The sequence below is a fragment of the Balaenoptera physalus genome (genome assembly GCF_965194825.1).
Source record: "Balaenoptera physalus genome assembly, chromosome: 2".
NCBI classification, from domain to species: domain Eukaryota; kingdom Metazoa; phylum Chordata; class Mammalia; order Artiodactyla; family Balaenopteridae; genus Balaenoptera; species Balaenoptera physalus.
This window is the reverse complement of record NC_138883.1, coordinates 138,057,134-138,074,164: the sequence shown is the minus strand read 5'-3', so window position 1 is coordinate 138,074,164 and position 17,031 is coordinate 138,057,134. Positions and strand designations below refer to the sequence as shown.

At 39.3% G+C, this 17,031-nt stretch overlaps 1 protein-coding gene across 4 annotated transcripts in view; it reads left to right on the top strand.

The window, feature by feature from the left end:
* The window catches only part of SV2B (synaptic vesicle glycoprotein 2B), a 250,581-nt gene that overhangs the window by 37,225 nt on the left and 196,325 nt on the right, over nucleotides 1–17,031 (top strand). The window contains exon 2 of one of the 4 annotated variants that reach the window (XM_082449082.1): nucleotides 7,649–7,803. The gene's annotated coding sequence lies outside the window, so the exon portion shown is untranslated. Of the gene's footprint in view, nucleotides 1–1,150; nucleotides 7,804–11,641; nucleotides 15,897–16,345; nucleotides 16,619–17,031 lie in introns of those variants that run through there. The other 3 variants (XM_082449081.1, XM_082449083.1, XM_082449084.1) reach the window with 3 other exon arrangements.

Sequence of the window (17,031 nt, the reverse complement as noted above, 5' to 3'; positions counted from 1 at the left end):
GCAGCAATTTGTCCTGTGACCTCACTTCTTTTATGAATCTAACAAGAGTTGTTAATTTTTCAGTTTGTTCAGCTTTTCACCTGTTAGAATGGAGTGGTGACTTCCAAACTCCTTATATGCTGGACCGGAAACTGAAAGTTTCAGAAATGTATTTTTAAAGTGTCTGTAGACATCCTTACAAGATGTGAACATTGTTAACAATCTTGATGCACTTCCATATATATGCATATAGATACGTATTGTGTGTGCATATCGTTTCTGCATACATATACAATATATACTACTGCTTTCACAGAATTTTACTGAAGTTTGTACAGCTTTGTATTTAGATTTCCTACTTCATTCCTATTTGTATTTTTCTATGTCATTAAATAATCTCGTTAACAGGAGTTAACATTCAATTATCTAGGTGTAACTAAAAGATGAGGCATGGTAGAATACTCATCTGTGACATCAAGGAAAGTTGGCTATGAAAAAAGGGTCAATTATCCATGAAATTTTAAGATGACATAAAATTATTTTAGTTCAGTTAAATAGTACATATTGAATACTCCGGCCCTGTCATCTGCATTGAGGATACAGACATGAAGAGAACATAGAGTTTGGCTTGAGGGGCATATACCTAGCTAAGGAGAAGACTGAAAAACAGCGAATGATAATAAAAATGGTAAGTGCCTGGGTATACATGTGTATACGTGGTATCCAGATGGACAGGATATTTGGGGATGAAAGGACAAGCACTTCACCCAGCTTGGGTGGCTTCCTTAAGTTGGGAACACACAAGCTGAGTTTTTTTTTGAAATTTTATTTATTTATTTATTTATTTATGGCTGTGTTGGGTCTTCGTTTCTGTGCGAGGGCTTTCTCTAGTTGTGGCAAGTGGGGGCCACTCTTTTTTTTTTTTTTTTTTCATGAATGTTCTCTTCTTCAAAGTAATCATTTATTATAATGACACTGCCATTGCTTAAAGCATCTTTGAAATTCTTTAGAAACTCCCTTCAAACACTGATGCACATTCTTTTGAATTTCTTTTTTTTTTTTTTCACACACACACACTGTATTTTATTTTTACAAGAGATAAATAGACTGACACCAAGCATTGTACATGGATGAATGTGGGGGCCACTCTTCATCGCGCTGCGCAGGCCTCTCACTATCGCGGCCTCTCTTGTTGCGGAGCACAGGCTCCAGACGCGAAGGCTCAGTAGTTGTGGCTCACGGGCCTAGTTGCTCCGCGGCATGTGGGATCTTCCCAGACCAGGGCTCAAACCCGTGTCCCCTGCATTGGCAGGCAGATTCTCAACCACTGCGCCACCAGGGAAGCCCACGAGCTGAGTTTTTAACGATGATAAGAGTTCAGCCAGATGAAGGGAGTCTTAATAGAGGTAACAGCTGGGCAGAGCTGGAGGCATGGAACCAGGCATGGTACTGGATGGCAGTACCATGAAGATGGACGGGGCACTGACAGACGAAGAGTTAAGAACTGGGTTAGTAGGAGTTATTATTTTCATTTTGGTCTCAAAGTCTTGTGTTTTCCTGAAAAGAGAACAGAAACTCATAGTTATAATTCCATGTAAAGCATAGTTCACTGCATGTCAGTCCCTGGTGAAGCCAAGCTTTACCAATCAGACTATGGTCCAGGAATCCTCTTTTAGAAGGTATGGGACAAGGGTCAGTTTTTATAGGATTCTCATGAAATGTAGAATTTAAAATGAAAGTTTTGTACTTGAAGAAGATAAATTTCATTTATCTGAAAAATTTACTTACTTCCTTAGAAACAGAGCTTTCATTTTTTTTTAAATTAGAAAAATGTTGTAGAAAAGTAAATATTGAACATAACCTCAATATAGAAAAAGCCAGCATCTCTGCTTGAAACAAGGGTGTGTGTGTATGTGTGTGCGTGCGTGTGTGTGTACCGAAGCATCCAGAACTCAAGTGATTTAGTGTGTCCTTTGCCTGGAAGACTAGAACTACAGAGCACAGTTTACAAAGTATTGACTTAGAACAGAGAACTATGAGAGACGAAGGAACTTACAGATGATTTAGTGAATTGTCCAAACACTTCATGTTAGAAATAAGAATTCTAAGAGTTGGCAAGGCATTGTAACTTTTTTTTTTCCCCAGGGAATGAGACCAAATGATGTGTCAGGCACTTCTAAAAATTCTGATGACTTAATTTCACCATATGCTTTCTTTTCCCCAGAAAGGAACTTGACATAATGGGACCATCTTGGGCCTCAATTCAGGAAATTTAATAAAATAGCAAGTATGAAGTTTGTTATTTTTGGAGCACTTTCTGTATATCCTACACTGTGAAAGCATTTTCTATTCATTATCTTAAATTTAAAAAAATTGTGATAAAATACATATAACAAATTTTTCATCTTAACCACTTTTAAGTATACAGTTTAACAGCATTAGGTAATTCACATTGTTGTGCAACCATCACCACCATCCATCTCCAGAACTCTTTTTATCTTGCAAAACTGAAACTCGGTACCCATTAAGGAACAACTCCCATTCCCCTCCTGCCAGACCCTGGCAACCACCATTCCACTTTCTGTCTCTATGAACTTGACTACTCTTGGTACTTTATATAACTGGAATTATACAGTATTTGTCCTTTAGCGACTGGCTTATTCCACTTAACATAATATCCTCCAAGTTCATCCATGTTGCAGCATGTATCAGAATTCCCTTCTTTTTAAGGCTGGATAATATTCCATTGTATGTATATACCACCTTTTGCTTATCCATTCATCTGTCGATGAACGCTTGTGTTGCTTCCTGCTCTTGGCTATTGTGAATAATGTTGCTGTAAACATATGTTTAAAAACATCTCTTTAAGTCCCTGTTTCTAAGTTTTTAGGCATATACTCATAAATGGAATTTCTGGATCAAATGATAATTCTATTTTTAATTTTTTAGAGAACAATCTTACCATTTTTCATAGCAGCAGCACCGTTTTACATTTTCACCAATAGTGCACAGCAGTTCCAGCTTCTCTACATCCTTGCCAATGCTTGGTATTTTGTTTCATTTTAAAAATAATAGCCATCCTAATGGGTGTGATGTGGTATCTTATTGTGGTTTTGATTTGCACTTCTCTAGTGATTAGTGATGCTGAGTACCTTTTCATGTGCTTTCTGACATTTTTATGTTTTCTTTGGAGAAATACCAGTTCAAGTCCTTTGTCCATTTTTCAATTGGGTTGCTTTTGTGGTTGTTGTTGTTGAGTTGTAAGGGTTCTTTATGTATTCTTGATACTAACCCTTTAGGAAATAGATCACTTGCAAATATTTTCTCCCATTCTCTGAGTTGCCTTTCCACTCTGTTGATTGTCTCCTTTGATGCACAGAAGCTTTTAATTTGATGTAGTCCAGTTAATCTTTTTTTTTTTTTGCTTTCGTTGCTTTGTTCTTTTTGTGACATATCCAGGAAATAAACGCCAAATCCAATATCATGAAACTTTTCCCCTCTGTTTTCTTATAATAGTTTTATAGGGTTCACTCTTATATTTAGGTCTTTGCTCCATTTTGAGTTAATTTTTGTATACGGTGTAAGGTAAGGGTTGCACTTCATTTTTTTGCATGTAGATATCCGGTTTTCCCAACATCATTTGTTGAAGCCACGTGACTTTCTTAAAGCCACATAGCTAGATGATAGCAAAGATGGGACCAAACCCCACTTCCCTGTTTCCAAGTTTTTAGGACTTCCCCTCTATTCTCTGTCAGTGCCCCATTGCCCACTGTTTTAGGTAACTGAGGTATTACTATCATCACACAGAGGTGTGATGGAGCTTACACTATGAATACACTTGCAGTTTAAAGGAATAATTTGTTGCCCATAATATTTTTAAATAAAGAGATCAACCCCTGCTCCCTGCTCAAACGGTCATCCAGTTTCCCCCCTACTTCACCATTCTACTGAGTTCGGAAAGGAGGCAAAGAAAATCACAAAAATAGTCACTTGTCATTTGTACTTTACTTCACATAATTATCCTTACTAAATCACAGGGCCCCTTAAGCACCAAGCATCTTTCCACAGGGAAAGAAAATAGGCTTGCTCAATGAGCTGTAAATATTTGAAAATATGAATTATGAAATGATTAATATGAGAGGTCCAAACTTAGCTAACTTAATTTCTATACTACATTCTATGTACTGAGACTCTCTTTGATCATAATTCTAGTTTGATTCATAGCTAAACTGTCTTCTATCTAATTTTCTTTGCAGGAGTTGGAACTTAATATATCTCAGAGGGAAAGATTTATGAGTAAAAATCATAAGAGTAAAAATATTTAAAAATCACTTTCAAAATGTGTTAAACAGGACAAATTTCATTCTGTGTAAGTCTGTGTAACTCTATGTATATTAGGTCCCACAGAGTCCAGACTTTGCCTGATGTTGTATTTAAAGAAACATAACCCAGAAATGAAAAGTAATTAGAATATTCCAATGTTATCAATCATATGCCTATTGATTAACACCAAAGTAGATTCAATTCATCACCCACACTTCTTTCAATCTATGGCTCTTTCACACTTTGCAACTGTCCTTCCAGCTGAATCAAATGTCCTCCCTAACACCTACCCAGTGACCTTTTATATTTTACTCCCTTCTCCATTTCCTTCTAGAATCCATTTTCTCCCTCAGGTATTTCCTTCTTCACAGACTGTACTGCTTTGCACAATAAAGGCGATAGGAATGAACACCTCTCATCACCTCCACCCTCACCAATGATGGGCCACCATCATTCTGGCCCAAAGTGCTACATCAACATCTAAATGGTCTCCTTGCTTCCACCCCAGTCCCTTACAGAAACCAGATGATCCTTTAAAAATATATGTTGGTCTGGTCTTACCTTTCCTCCTCCCTTGAGTTTACTGTCTGTTTCCCCTACTAGACAGTACTCCTTGATGGTGGGGAATTTTGTCTGTTTCCCTGCTGTATCCCCAGGGAAGACAACAATGATGACAGGTACATGAGAGGCACCCTAAATTTGTGGAATGAAAAACTGAGCTCATTAACAAACTTCTTGCTTCTTTTGTAAATACTGGTTTTTTTTCAGTAGAGAATCCCCTCTGTAAAAGTTGGCATGATTTAGGCTTCATGTTACAGAAAAGACAGCTTGCTTTATTTCACATAAATGAGTAGCTTATGTACATTTTGAACATGGCCAATGTGGTACCAATAAGGCTTCACAACCAATGACGTGAACAAATCCTATACTCAAGGAAAACAAATTCTATATCTCTGGCTGCTTTCCTACCACTACGTGACATGTCACAATTCATAAATATATATATATATATTTTTTTTTTCTAGTAGTTTCCTTTTAATAAAGGGGGGATTAAGAAGAAAGAAGTTGCTTAAAAAATAAGGAAGTTAATGTGTTCCCATTACTGGAAATACAGAGGTAGCCAGATTCTAGCAGCTGGTTGATGGCCTTGAGCTTGCAGGTGCTTTTCATGTCTCTCTCTGACAACTGGTACTATGTGTGGACACCTCCTGTGCCCCAACTCATATCCTCTGAGTCCACCTTTAATCTAGCCATGGGTGCAGGAGTCAGTTCTGCCCAAGTGTATCAGCACCTTGCCTCAGCTGCACAGTGTATTTTTTACTTTCTGCTTTTCTGATACCAGATATGGGACTCTTCTGGGAACCAGCTTGTCCAACTAGAGGACCAGTGAATGATCCAGTCACAGAATCATCACTTCTTTTGTGAAGCCTCTGTGAGGCAGCTAAACCAACTGGAGGACCAGCTGGACACTTTTGCATACGCAAATGTGCAAGTGTGAAATTAACCTTCAATGCTCCAACCTTTGACCAACAGGAGATGGAAACTGGCAGATAAGCGTTTCAGTCCTCCAATGCTTGGGTGACATTTCTCAGTCAAATTCTATACAATTCCTCAGAGCTTCCCAGCAGGACCAATGTCCAGTTGCCAACAACAGTGACTAGTTTGATACTGTGTCCTTGAATTTACTTTTCTATTGCATTCTTCAGAGTCTCCCTACTCTTGTTCCCTGGGCTCATTTACCAAAATAAACTACCTACGTGTAAACCCTTGCTTCAGGCTCTGCTTTCAGGGGAAAACCTAGGCTATGACAGCTGGCACCATAAAGGGCCCTGGAAACGAGTCACTCAGGATGGATTCTATGACTGCATCATTCACTGGTCAGATGGCAATGAGGACCCCATTGTTGGTAGAAAGTAGGATGGTGCTAGGCCTTGGCATGCAGTACCATTATGACTATTAAAACCTTCTATGATGGAGAATTGGGATGAAGAGCAGGTGGAAAGTGAAATACTGGCTTAAGTGAGGGAAACCTAGGTTAAGACAGTAAACTTTGTGTTCATGCTGGTCCTCTTCATGGTTGTAAAATGGCTGCTGATAGCAAACAGGGCTATTTGATGATTCCTCATTCATGTCCAGAAGAGAAAAAGTAATTTTTTCTTTAGTGTGATCTTATGGACCTCCTTGAGCCAATTTCTGTTGCAAAGAAATGCTGTTAGGCTTGAGTTTCTGGATGGATCATGGGCCAGGGCACTGGAATTATTTACTGGAATTACTGACTGGGTTTACTTAGGTCATTCATGGGCCACTTATGGGGTTCACATCTTTTCCAAATGTTTCCAAGGAAGATGAGAAGTTCATCAAAGGGACCAGGAGAAGAAGGGTGTAGTGAATATTGTAGGTGATCCTCATCTTCCTTGGGAAACTTGTTTAACCTCTCTGTGTGTCAGTATTCTCATAAATAAGAAGGTACTTACTTTGAAGAGTTGTGAAGATTAAATAAGTTAGAACACCTAAGTGGCCTAGAATAGTGCCTGGCACATAATAGGCACTCAATAATATCAGCTATTGTTAATATTGTTGAACATATAAATGTGTGTATATACATTCACATATATATTAATATACTTAAAACACATTTTATATTTATCTATTTGTTATTGGATTTCACTTCCAGTCATCTCTGTGTTTCCAGTGCTTGAAGTGAATACAGATCTGCTGAATGAATGAATGAACAAATAGAACATATGTCATATACATATCTGGAAGGGAGAGATTGCTATGAAGAGCTGGGGGAGGAAGTAAGGTGGTCTGGGCAGGTTTATTGGAAGAAGTGAATCTCAGCAGGCACTTGAAGGATAAATTAGCTTTTTATAGGGTTGAGGATTAGAAACAATATTAGTATGAGGAATTGTGTGTGTAAAGATACAGAAGAGAAAATAAATACAAAATATTTGAGGGAACAGACCGATTTGGGTAGAATGGAAGGTGTGGCAATGGGCAGGAGGAGGGATAAGACAGGACAGCTAGTTTGGAACCAAGACTATTCCAATAGGAGAAGAGTGATTTTATGGAAAGAACCCAAGCTTTGGAATTTTACCATGATTTGACTCTTAACCCTATTGCTTACTGGTTGTGTGGCCTTAGACATATTACCTGACCACTCTAAGCTTGTTTTTTTTTTTTTAATCTGGAAAATGAAAATAAAGTGCATAAATTGCAGTGTTTTGGGGAAATTAGCAAAAATATACATAGAATGCCTTTCAAATGGTAAGCACATGATAAAAGCAGCTGTTAAATTGATTGCTATACTGGCAGGTAGTGTTAAATTTTTTTTTTTTTAATACAGGAAGGATGGCATTTTAACATCGTTTGATGGTAATATAATTGAACCATCAAAATTTACAGAGTGATAAAATCCAGGAAATGAACCAGCAAGTCTGGCGGACACGGCCAATGCATGGAAATCACTGCCTTCTTTGGTTAATTGGGAAGCAGCAGAAGGTAATGGAAAAATTTAAAATCCTGTGATGGGATTTTGTGGATTCCTTTTTTAGATTTAGTTTTAAAAGTCTGCTTTCAGGCAGACAATTGTTTTCTTTATGGAGTTGTTTGGTTTTTCTGCAGTATCAGGTGACACTTTCCATTCTAAAAACCAACTATCAAGTCTTTCTCAGTAAGTTCATATATTGACTTTTGCCATGGTCAAGTCTGAAGTTCCTCCCTGTCAGTAGAGCGAGTGGAAGAGATTCTGATTCTTTTGCATCTTAATTATTTCTACTGATAAAGCTGTAGCTAGAAGAGACTTTATCATTATCACATTATTCTTAGGCAAAGGCCCACAAAGAGTAAACATCAGTATTGTAAATAAATTCATTTTTATCATTTTTTTTAGATTCTGCATTTATATCTTATGATATTTGTCTTTGTCTGACTTACTTCACTTAGTATGATCATCTCCAGGTCCATCCATGTTGCTGCAAATGGTATTACTTCATTCTTTTTAATGGCTGGGTAACATTCCATTGTATATATGTAACAGAAACAGACTCACAGACTTAGAGAATGAACTTATGGTTACCGGGGGGAAGGAGGGGGGGAGGGATAGATTGGGAGGTTGGGATTGACATATACACACTGCTATATTTAAAATAGATAACCAACAAGGACCTACTGTATAGCACAGGGAACTCTGCTCAATATTCTGTAATAACTTAAATGCGAAAAGAACTTGAAAAAGAATAGATACATATATATGTATAATGGAATCTCTTTGCTGTACACCTGAAACTAACACAACATTGTAAATCAACTATACTCCAATATAAAATAAAAATAAAATAAAAAAACATTAAGTGAAAAAGAAAAGGGTGAACACCAGTGCTTTTCAGAATGTGCTGGTTTCCATATTATAGCTTCAGTTGTGACTCACCCTTTGCAGCCACAAACCACCGGCTGCCTGATGCCCTCTCAGCTCTCATTTTGGTATTCTTCGACCCTTTTAAAACACAAATTGATTATGGATTTTCCCATTTCTACTCTAATTACCTTAACCTTTGCTGTTCTAGGCAAGCAGTTTAGGAGTCCACTGCACTTACATTCCAAAAATGAAAATATAAAGTGAAAGTGTTCCCCTCAATGCATTTGTATTCCTGAAGTGAATTGTCATAATTAACAATAGAATTCTGTGGGAGGAGGACACAGAAAACTTGACAGTTACCCCTCATGTTTCCTGAAGAAAATATGACCAAAACCACTTTTGATTAAGTGAGGTTTGTCTCTTGGGGCTTGAGGGGTAGGAAAGGGTCATTTAGTTTCTACAGAAAAATTTTGTTGAGAGATGTGCCTTGAATTTAAATAACTTGCATATCTGACTCAAAATGAATCTCAAAAGGAAGTTTCAAAAATGATCTTCCCTTCAGATTTTCAGTTAGAAGTCAGAATTAACATTTTTTTACCTAATTACTTAATGCTAATAAAGAATTAGCATTCTTTATTGAAAAAGAATATTCCCATCCATTGGAGGCAATATATCATCATGATTATTGTCACCCCTGGTTTTAGGATGAGATAGCTTAGGTTCATCTCCTGTCTTCATTACTTACTATTAAGTGATCTTTGGCAAGTTACACAACTTGTCTGAAAAATGTACTTACCTCATAAAAGTGTTGAGAGGATTAAACAGTTAGCAAATCAATTTCTGCTTTCCAGTAGTATTTAACAGGTGGTGGCATGCCATTAATCTTGCACATCAACTAGAAAAAAAGAATAAATTATAGAAATCATATTTTAAACGATATCTGAGAATAGTGAAAGCAAAAAGGACTAAATGAACTAACATTCCAAAGAAGGAAGAGCTCTTCCTAGGGGGGTGAGCTGATTTTATCTTTTCTTCCTTATGGATTTGCTAAGTCCAAGCATGGGCTGAGGATCAGGCAGAGGGGCTATACTAGGGGAAGAGAAAACGGCAGAGCCTTAGACCACCATATGGATTGTATGCCAGTTTAAAATCTAGAAAACACCCAAATGTACAGACAGTTTGCCTGATGGGATCTTTGCTGAATGCTGAGTTGGGGGGTATAAGAAGCTAGGTGCTAGACTGGAAAGGCAGAGTGAAATATTTTGCAGTCTCATAGTGCTGATGAGAAAAATTCTCCCTGGAGGCTATGTCCTACAATAAACACATGGCAGCTCTCATCTTTGAGACATGTGAACACAGAGGTGAAATTAGTCTAAGTAGAGCTAACATCCAGTTCCTTGGAAGCTTATTCCTGAGTGGATTGAGGCAATCAACCCCTCATCTTATCTGTATAACAGAGGGCAAGGTGAACCATCTCTGGAGGAAAACAAGAGTAACTTCAGTTTTCAGTGGTTCCTTTACACAGTATCTGGCATACAAGAAAAAAACAGGATACATGCAAAAAGGCAAGAAAATGTTTGCTAATAATCAACAGAAAAGATAATAAAATAAATTATCCATATGTTGTAGTTAATAGATTTTCTTATATATATGTTAAAGAAAATAGAGAAAATGATGGGCAGAATGGATAAAAAGAAAAATTCAACAAAGCTTATGTCAAATAATCAAGTAGCCATTTGAAAAATGTAATATCTATACTTAAAAACTCATTGGATGGGTTTAACAGCAAATTGATCACAGCAGAAAACAAGATTAGTGAACCCAGAGAAAGGTCAATAGAAAATTATCAAGCTAAAGTACAAAGAAGGTAAAAAGGGAATAGAAAAAATGGAACATAAAAGACATGTGGGATAATATCAAAACCATTTAATTATGTGTAACATGTGCTTTCTCAATCTAAGAGCACAGGATAGAGAAAATAGGGCAGAAACAACATTTGAAAAGATAGTTTGAGAATTTTCTAAAACTGATAAAAGATATTAACCCACAAATTCAAGATGCTCAGAATCAGAAAAAAAATAAAACTATATGTAGGAACATCATAATTAAACTTCTGAAAGAAAATATAGAAAGAAAATATTAAAAGCAGTGAAAGGCAAAAAGACTGCTTTCAGAGAGGTGATAACAAGACTATCAGAAGTTTTCAAATGAACATATGGTAGCAAGAAGACAATAGATTGACTTCTTCAAAGTAATGAAAGAAAAAAAGACTTCCATCTATGAATGCTATACATAGTGAAAAATAATCTTCCAAAATAAAGGTCAAATTAAGACATTTTAAGTTGTAGAAAAGCTGAAAGAATTAGTCTCTGGTAGATGTTCACTACAAGAAATACTAAAAAGAATTGTTCAGACTGAAGTAAAGGAACCTCCAAATAGATACACAGAACTCCAAGAAGGAATGAAGAACTGGTTAAATATGTAGAAAAATATTGACTTTTTAAAAGAACAATAATAACAATGTCTTGTCGGGTTTAGTGTATATATATATATATTTAAATAATAGTGCTTATATAATTAATATGTATTAAATATAAGTATATATTATATATATATATATATTTAAGAACTCAGGGGCTTCCCTGGTGGCGCAGTGGTTGAGAGTCTGCCTGCTAATGCAGGGGACACGGGTTCGAGCCCTGGTCTGGGAGGATCCCACATGCCGCAGAGCAACTGGGCCCGTGAGCCCCGGCTGCTGAGCCTGCGCGTCTGGAGCCTGTGCTCCGCAACAGGAGAGGCCGCGATAGTGAAGAGGCCCGCGCACCGCGATGAAGAGTGGCCCCCGCTTGCCGCAACTGGAGAAAGCCCTCGCACAGAAACGAAGACCCAACACAGCCAAAAATAAATATAAAAATAAATAAATAAAATAAGACCTGGTGCAACCAAATAAATAAATAAAATAAATAAATATTTAAAAAGAACTCAGTTCAGTCCACATCTGTCTTCTCATGATAAGGATGGTAAGGAACTAGCTAAGGCTAGTCAACCCTATTTTATAGCAAGTTTTCAAATGTGGTGTCATGTTGACATCTAAGGGTCAGGTGATAAAATGAAATTCACTCATGTAATGTGAGAGGAGTTTATTTGAAATACATATGGAGAGAGAGACCGTTGGCTCTCTTTCTGTTTCTGCATGGGAGATGAATAGCTCAGAAAACTTGCTTGGACAAAGCTACTGACCTAACTATTCAAAAAGAAGATTTAGGTCTGTTTACTAATCCTTACACTTAAAGTTTGGTCACTGTATGTGTGTGTGTGTGCATGTGTGTATATAAAATGGAGTTAAACTTTTGTAAGATTTTTGCATTGTTTGGGAAGTGATAAATGATAAGGTAGAATGCAATTAGAGTTGCACTATATAAATAGAGTATCAAAGCAAAATAAAAATACTAAAAGGGAAAGCTAAAGTGAATATATATATATAAAATTTAATTAAAACATTGATTAATGAAAAAGAAGGTAGAAAACAAGATAAAGAAGCAATGAAAAGATTGGACAAGCTGAAAACAGAAACTTCTAAATGTTTGGAAATTACACTTCAATAATCCCATGGGTCAAAGAAATCACAGTCTACATTGTATAATAGTTTGAACTGAACAGAAATGTATATGGAGCATATAAAACTTGTTAGACATAACCAAATCAGTGTTTAGAAGGAAATTTATAGGCTATTAAAAACCAATAATCTGTTTCCATTTCAAGAAGAAAAAGACAGCAAATTAAATCAAATGAAAGAAGGAGCAAGGAAATGAAAAAAGCAGAATTTAGTCTTTAGAAACATAACAGAGCAAAATTCACAAAATTTGTTTTTTTATTGGTAAATATAATAAAATTGATAAATCCAAGGCAAGGAGTAATAGAAAGAAAAAAATGCAAATTATCAAAATCAGGAATGAAAATAGGGCATCACTGCAGCTAAAAAATTTGAAAGCTTAAATGAAAAATAAAAATAAAATCCTTGAAAAAGTAATGGTTTAGCAAAGCTGATATAAGAAGAAATAGAAAATCTGGATAGTCATATAGCTAATAAAATAATTGAACTTAAAAAAATATATTTATTTATTTGGCTGTGTGGGGTCTTAGTTGCAGCATGCAGGATCTTTCGTTGTGGCGTGCAGTCTCTTCGTTGTGGCATGCAGGCTCCTCTCTAGTTGTGGTGTGTGGGCTCCAGAGCACGTGGGCTCTGTAGTTGCGGCATAGGGGCTCACTAGTCATGGCGTGTGGGCTCAGTAGTTGTGGCACATGGGCTCAGTAGTTATGGCGCACGGGCTTAGTTGCCCTGTGGTGTGTGGGATCTTAGGTCCCCAACCAGGGATCAAACCCGTATCCCCTGCATTGGAAGGCAGATTCTTAGCCACTGGACCACCAGGGAAGTCCCTAAGTGAGCTTTGTAATTACAAACCTCACAATAAAAAATTTAGGCTCCAGTGGTTTCACTGATGAATTTTTTCAAACTTTTAAAAAAGAAAGAATACCAATCTATACAAACTCTTCCAGATAATAGAAATGAGAAAAACTTTCCAGTTCATTTTATGAGGTCAGCACAACCTTGATATAAAAACTTGACAGGGACATTACAAGAAAGCAAAATTATAAGTTAATGTCGCTCATGAACATAGAATATTTTTAATATAAAATATTAAACAAAATATCAAATCAAATACAGTGATATATAAAAAAGATATGACATCATTTCCCTGTAGGGTTTATTTGAGGAATATAAGGTTGATTTAACATTCAAAAGTCAGTGAACGTAATTACCCAAGTTGGATAAAAGAGTAAAACTATATGGTCATCTCAATAGATGCAAAAAACTTTTGAAAAAAATTTAACATATTTATTATACAATTTTCAGCAAACTAAAAGAAGAAGGGAATCTATTATTCCCTGATATTCCTTCTCAGGATTCTTTAATCTGATAAATGTTATAAAAATAAACACCAATGGCTAACATCATACTTGGTGGTAAAAATGCTTTCCCTCTGAAATTAGGAATAAAACAAGGCTCTTCATTATCATCACTTTTGTAATTAACATCATACTTAATAGTATGAAGACTTTTTCCCTGAATCTAAGAATAAGACTAGGTATTGACACTTTAATTTAGCATTGTATGAGAAGTCCTAGCCAGAGCCATAAGGCAAGAAAAAGTTTAAATAAAAGATATAAGCATTGGAAAATGAAAAGTAAAATTTGTCTTTATCCATATATATTATATATATATAAAATAGGTAGATATATTATATACCTTCAAAATCTGAAATAATATAAAACTGTTGATTCCATTCATATGTAGTTCAAGAACAGGCACTAATAATTGACACTGGAAGAGGCGAGAATAGTGGTTACATATGGAAGATGAGTAGTTATTGCCTGGTAAGGGTCATAAAGAAACCTCCGGATGCCAGAACTGTTCTATATCTTAATCTGGATAGTGGCTGCACTAATATACATTGAGAGACACTATATGCCTTTGCACATGCAGCAAACAAGAGACCATGCATTTCCACAGCTTATGTTCTAGTGAGGGAGACAGACACTAGGAAGTCAACTTTAGTAACAGGTGTTGGGTGCTGTGGTAGAGGAAGCAGTGGTGGCCCCATGCACACAGAGCTGGGAGAACTCCCTTATTCCAGGGATGAGGGCGGACTTCCTCAAGGAAGAGATGGCTCAACTGAGGACCATTAGGCATTAGGCAGGGAAAAGAAGATTAGGAGGAAGAGGATATTCTGGGCAGACAGAAAAGAACATGCAAAGGCCTGGAGGTGAGAGAGTGAGGCACGTGCAAGAAATTAAAAGTTTGTTATGGCTGGAGTACGGGGGGAAAAGATGGAGATGGTGGCGGGGAGGCTGTAGGGTTCTGCAGGGGCCTGATCTTTGGTGACTAAGGGAGATGTGTTAGAGTCTCAGCTTTTCTAAGGACATGGCCAGTGCATGGTTTTAGGTAAGAAAGAATCAAGGTCATGTTTACATTTTAAGGACTGAGTCTAGGAGGCTGAGCAGTTGAAGCCCTGGAGGAGGTCCAGGTGAGAGATGATGGGGGCCTGAAATAGGGAAGAGACAGAGACCCTCTGGGCAGTGCGCTGATGGAAGAGGTGGTGAGGAGATGGTACCAAAGACCTTGTGATGGCGGGTTGTGCTGGATGTGGAAAAGGGAAGAGGCTTTTAGCCCTTGCCTCCACTATTAGGAAAGGGATGTAGTTCCAGGCCCTAGAAGAGACCAGGCACCTCAGGCAGTGTGTTGTTTGATTTCACTTCTGAATTTCCAGTGCCATTTCCCTGCTTCTCACTGTCTCCTAGAAGGAGCCTTGCTCCTGAAAAGAGCCTTTCATTGCAGGGTAAGCCTTGGCAGTTCAATTTGCTGAACTCTTTTGTGGGTAGAGTGAGAGTGGGGGCTGTTAGGTGGGAGACATATGTAGGTGAAGGGCTTGGTTTAATGCATCAAGCCCCCCAAGACTTCCTCCTTTCTCCCACTGGTCAGGTAGGTTCTTCTCAGTTCCCCGATGAGGTCACAGGACAGAGCGATTTAATGACATCCATTAGCTAAGGTACTTTGGGGATGGGTCTATCAGAGGATTCCCCTTCCCAGGAATTTGAGTCGTGTCCTCTGACGTGTCCTAGTTTGGGGCTGGTGAAAGGGGGTGTGAAGTACACAGCGCCCCCTTGCCCCAGGCGAGGTGGAGAGCGCGAAGGAGATGACAATAATCATTGGGGGATGAAACTCGAAACTCGAGGAATAAGAAGTTTAACATCTATTGCTCTGCAAATCCAGGGAGCCTGGGGTCCCGCTGGGTCCCCTTCCCACCCAGCTATCCCGAACACTCCGTCTCCAATCAGAAGGAGATTGAGAAGCGAAGAGCTGCCCGCCGCGAATGCCTTAATGCTCAGGCCGGGTAGAAAGCGGGTTAGGATCTGATCCCACTGAATAGAGGACGCAGGAGCCTCCCGCCCTTGGTGCTCGGTGTGGCGGCGGCGGCGCGCTGCGCGCTGCGCCAGGGCGGGCGGCGGCGGCTGCGGCGGCGGCGCGGGCGCCGTGATGCAGGTGTGACACCCGTGGACTCCTGCCTCCGCGGCGATCGCCCCAGTGCAGCGTTCGCCGGAGCTGCCGGCGGGGCCACCAGGGCGGACGCCGCTCCGCCCGCACCCGGAGGCGGCCGCCCGTGGATTTCCCACCCAGGTAGGGGGCTGTGCTGCTCGTTCCGGCGCGTGCAGACCCGGCCGCGGCGCGGACCCCACGCGCTCCTGGGGCTCCCAGGCTCTCCTGCCAGGGCTGAAAACGTACACGCTGCTACCTCCGAATGTTGCTTATAGTAAATGGCACAAAAGACAGGGGAGAGACTTGGAAAGCCGGCGCAGAAAAGCAAGGACTTGCCCGCTGCCCGGGGCTGCGCGCCTCTTTGAAGGTGGCATCCCCAAGGGCTGTTTTTAAAGCGTGTTTGAACTGTTAGCGCCATGCATAGTTTTGCAACTTATGCTACGGACGTTTATAACTCCCTGTCCATAAGCTTTCTAGTCACCGCTTTTAGTTTCAATTCTTAGATGGATTTTTGTTGTTGTTGGTTTGTTCTTAAAGGACATCAAAACCAGGCTTACACCTGGTGGCTCTGGGTTGGGGTTTGCGTGTATTTCTGTATGTGCAGGGCGCCCTCCGCGGGTGTGGGAGCCGTTTCTTAGGGACACAGAGAGGATTTGTTTATAGAGGGATTTTAGCGCAAGGAAAAGAACATGATTTGTTCTGCAGGGACGGGTGAGCAAATGCGTTTAGCCAGGGAGGAGCGAGGCCCTGCCGTTTCCTCCGCAGACGGGTGTTAGATATCTCTGCTGTCCAGGGTTCAGCCGGGCTGCTGAAACAGGATCGTTTAACCAGAAACCACAGATGCAAACTAGCTCCTTTTAAAGGTAACTTAACGTCGATGTCTGGGGCTCTGAAAAGAGCAGCCCGGTAGGGTGGGGTAGGGTGGGGTACTGGGGTGGGGAGGGGGTGCCTGCTCATTTTTTAAAAAGCTTGTTCAGAGGCAAATGTGGGCGGCTTTAAGCTTCGGAGAGCGGCAGGTGAAGGATGAGAGGTATGTACCTATAGGGGAGAATTGGGCCTTGTAGCCAGCTCAGCGGTCCTTCTGGTCTACCCTGGTCTCTTCTGCTTCTGCCTCTTGCCCTTTCTAGAAGAGGTGACTTACCCTGCTTGCTCCAGTGGGTGCAGCAGACGTAGTACAGTCTCGTTCTGCATCTTTCTTTAGTCAGCAAATACTAGTCGAGCACATAGTATGTGTCAGAGGCTGGATTAATCCTTCGGGGTGCAGAGGTGATGAAAA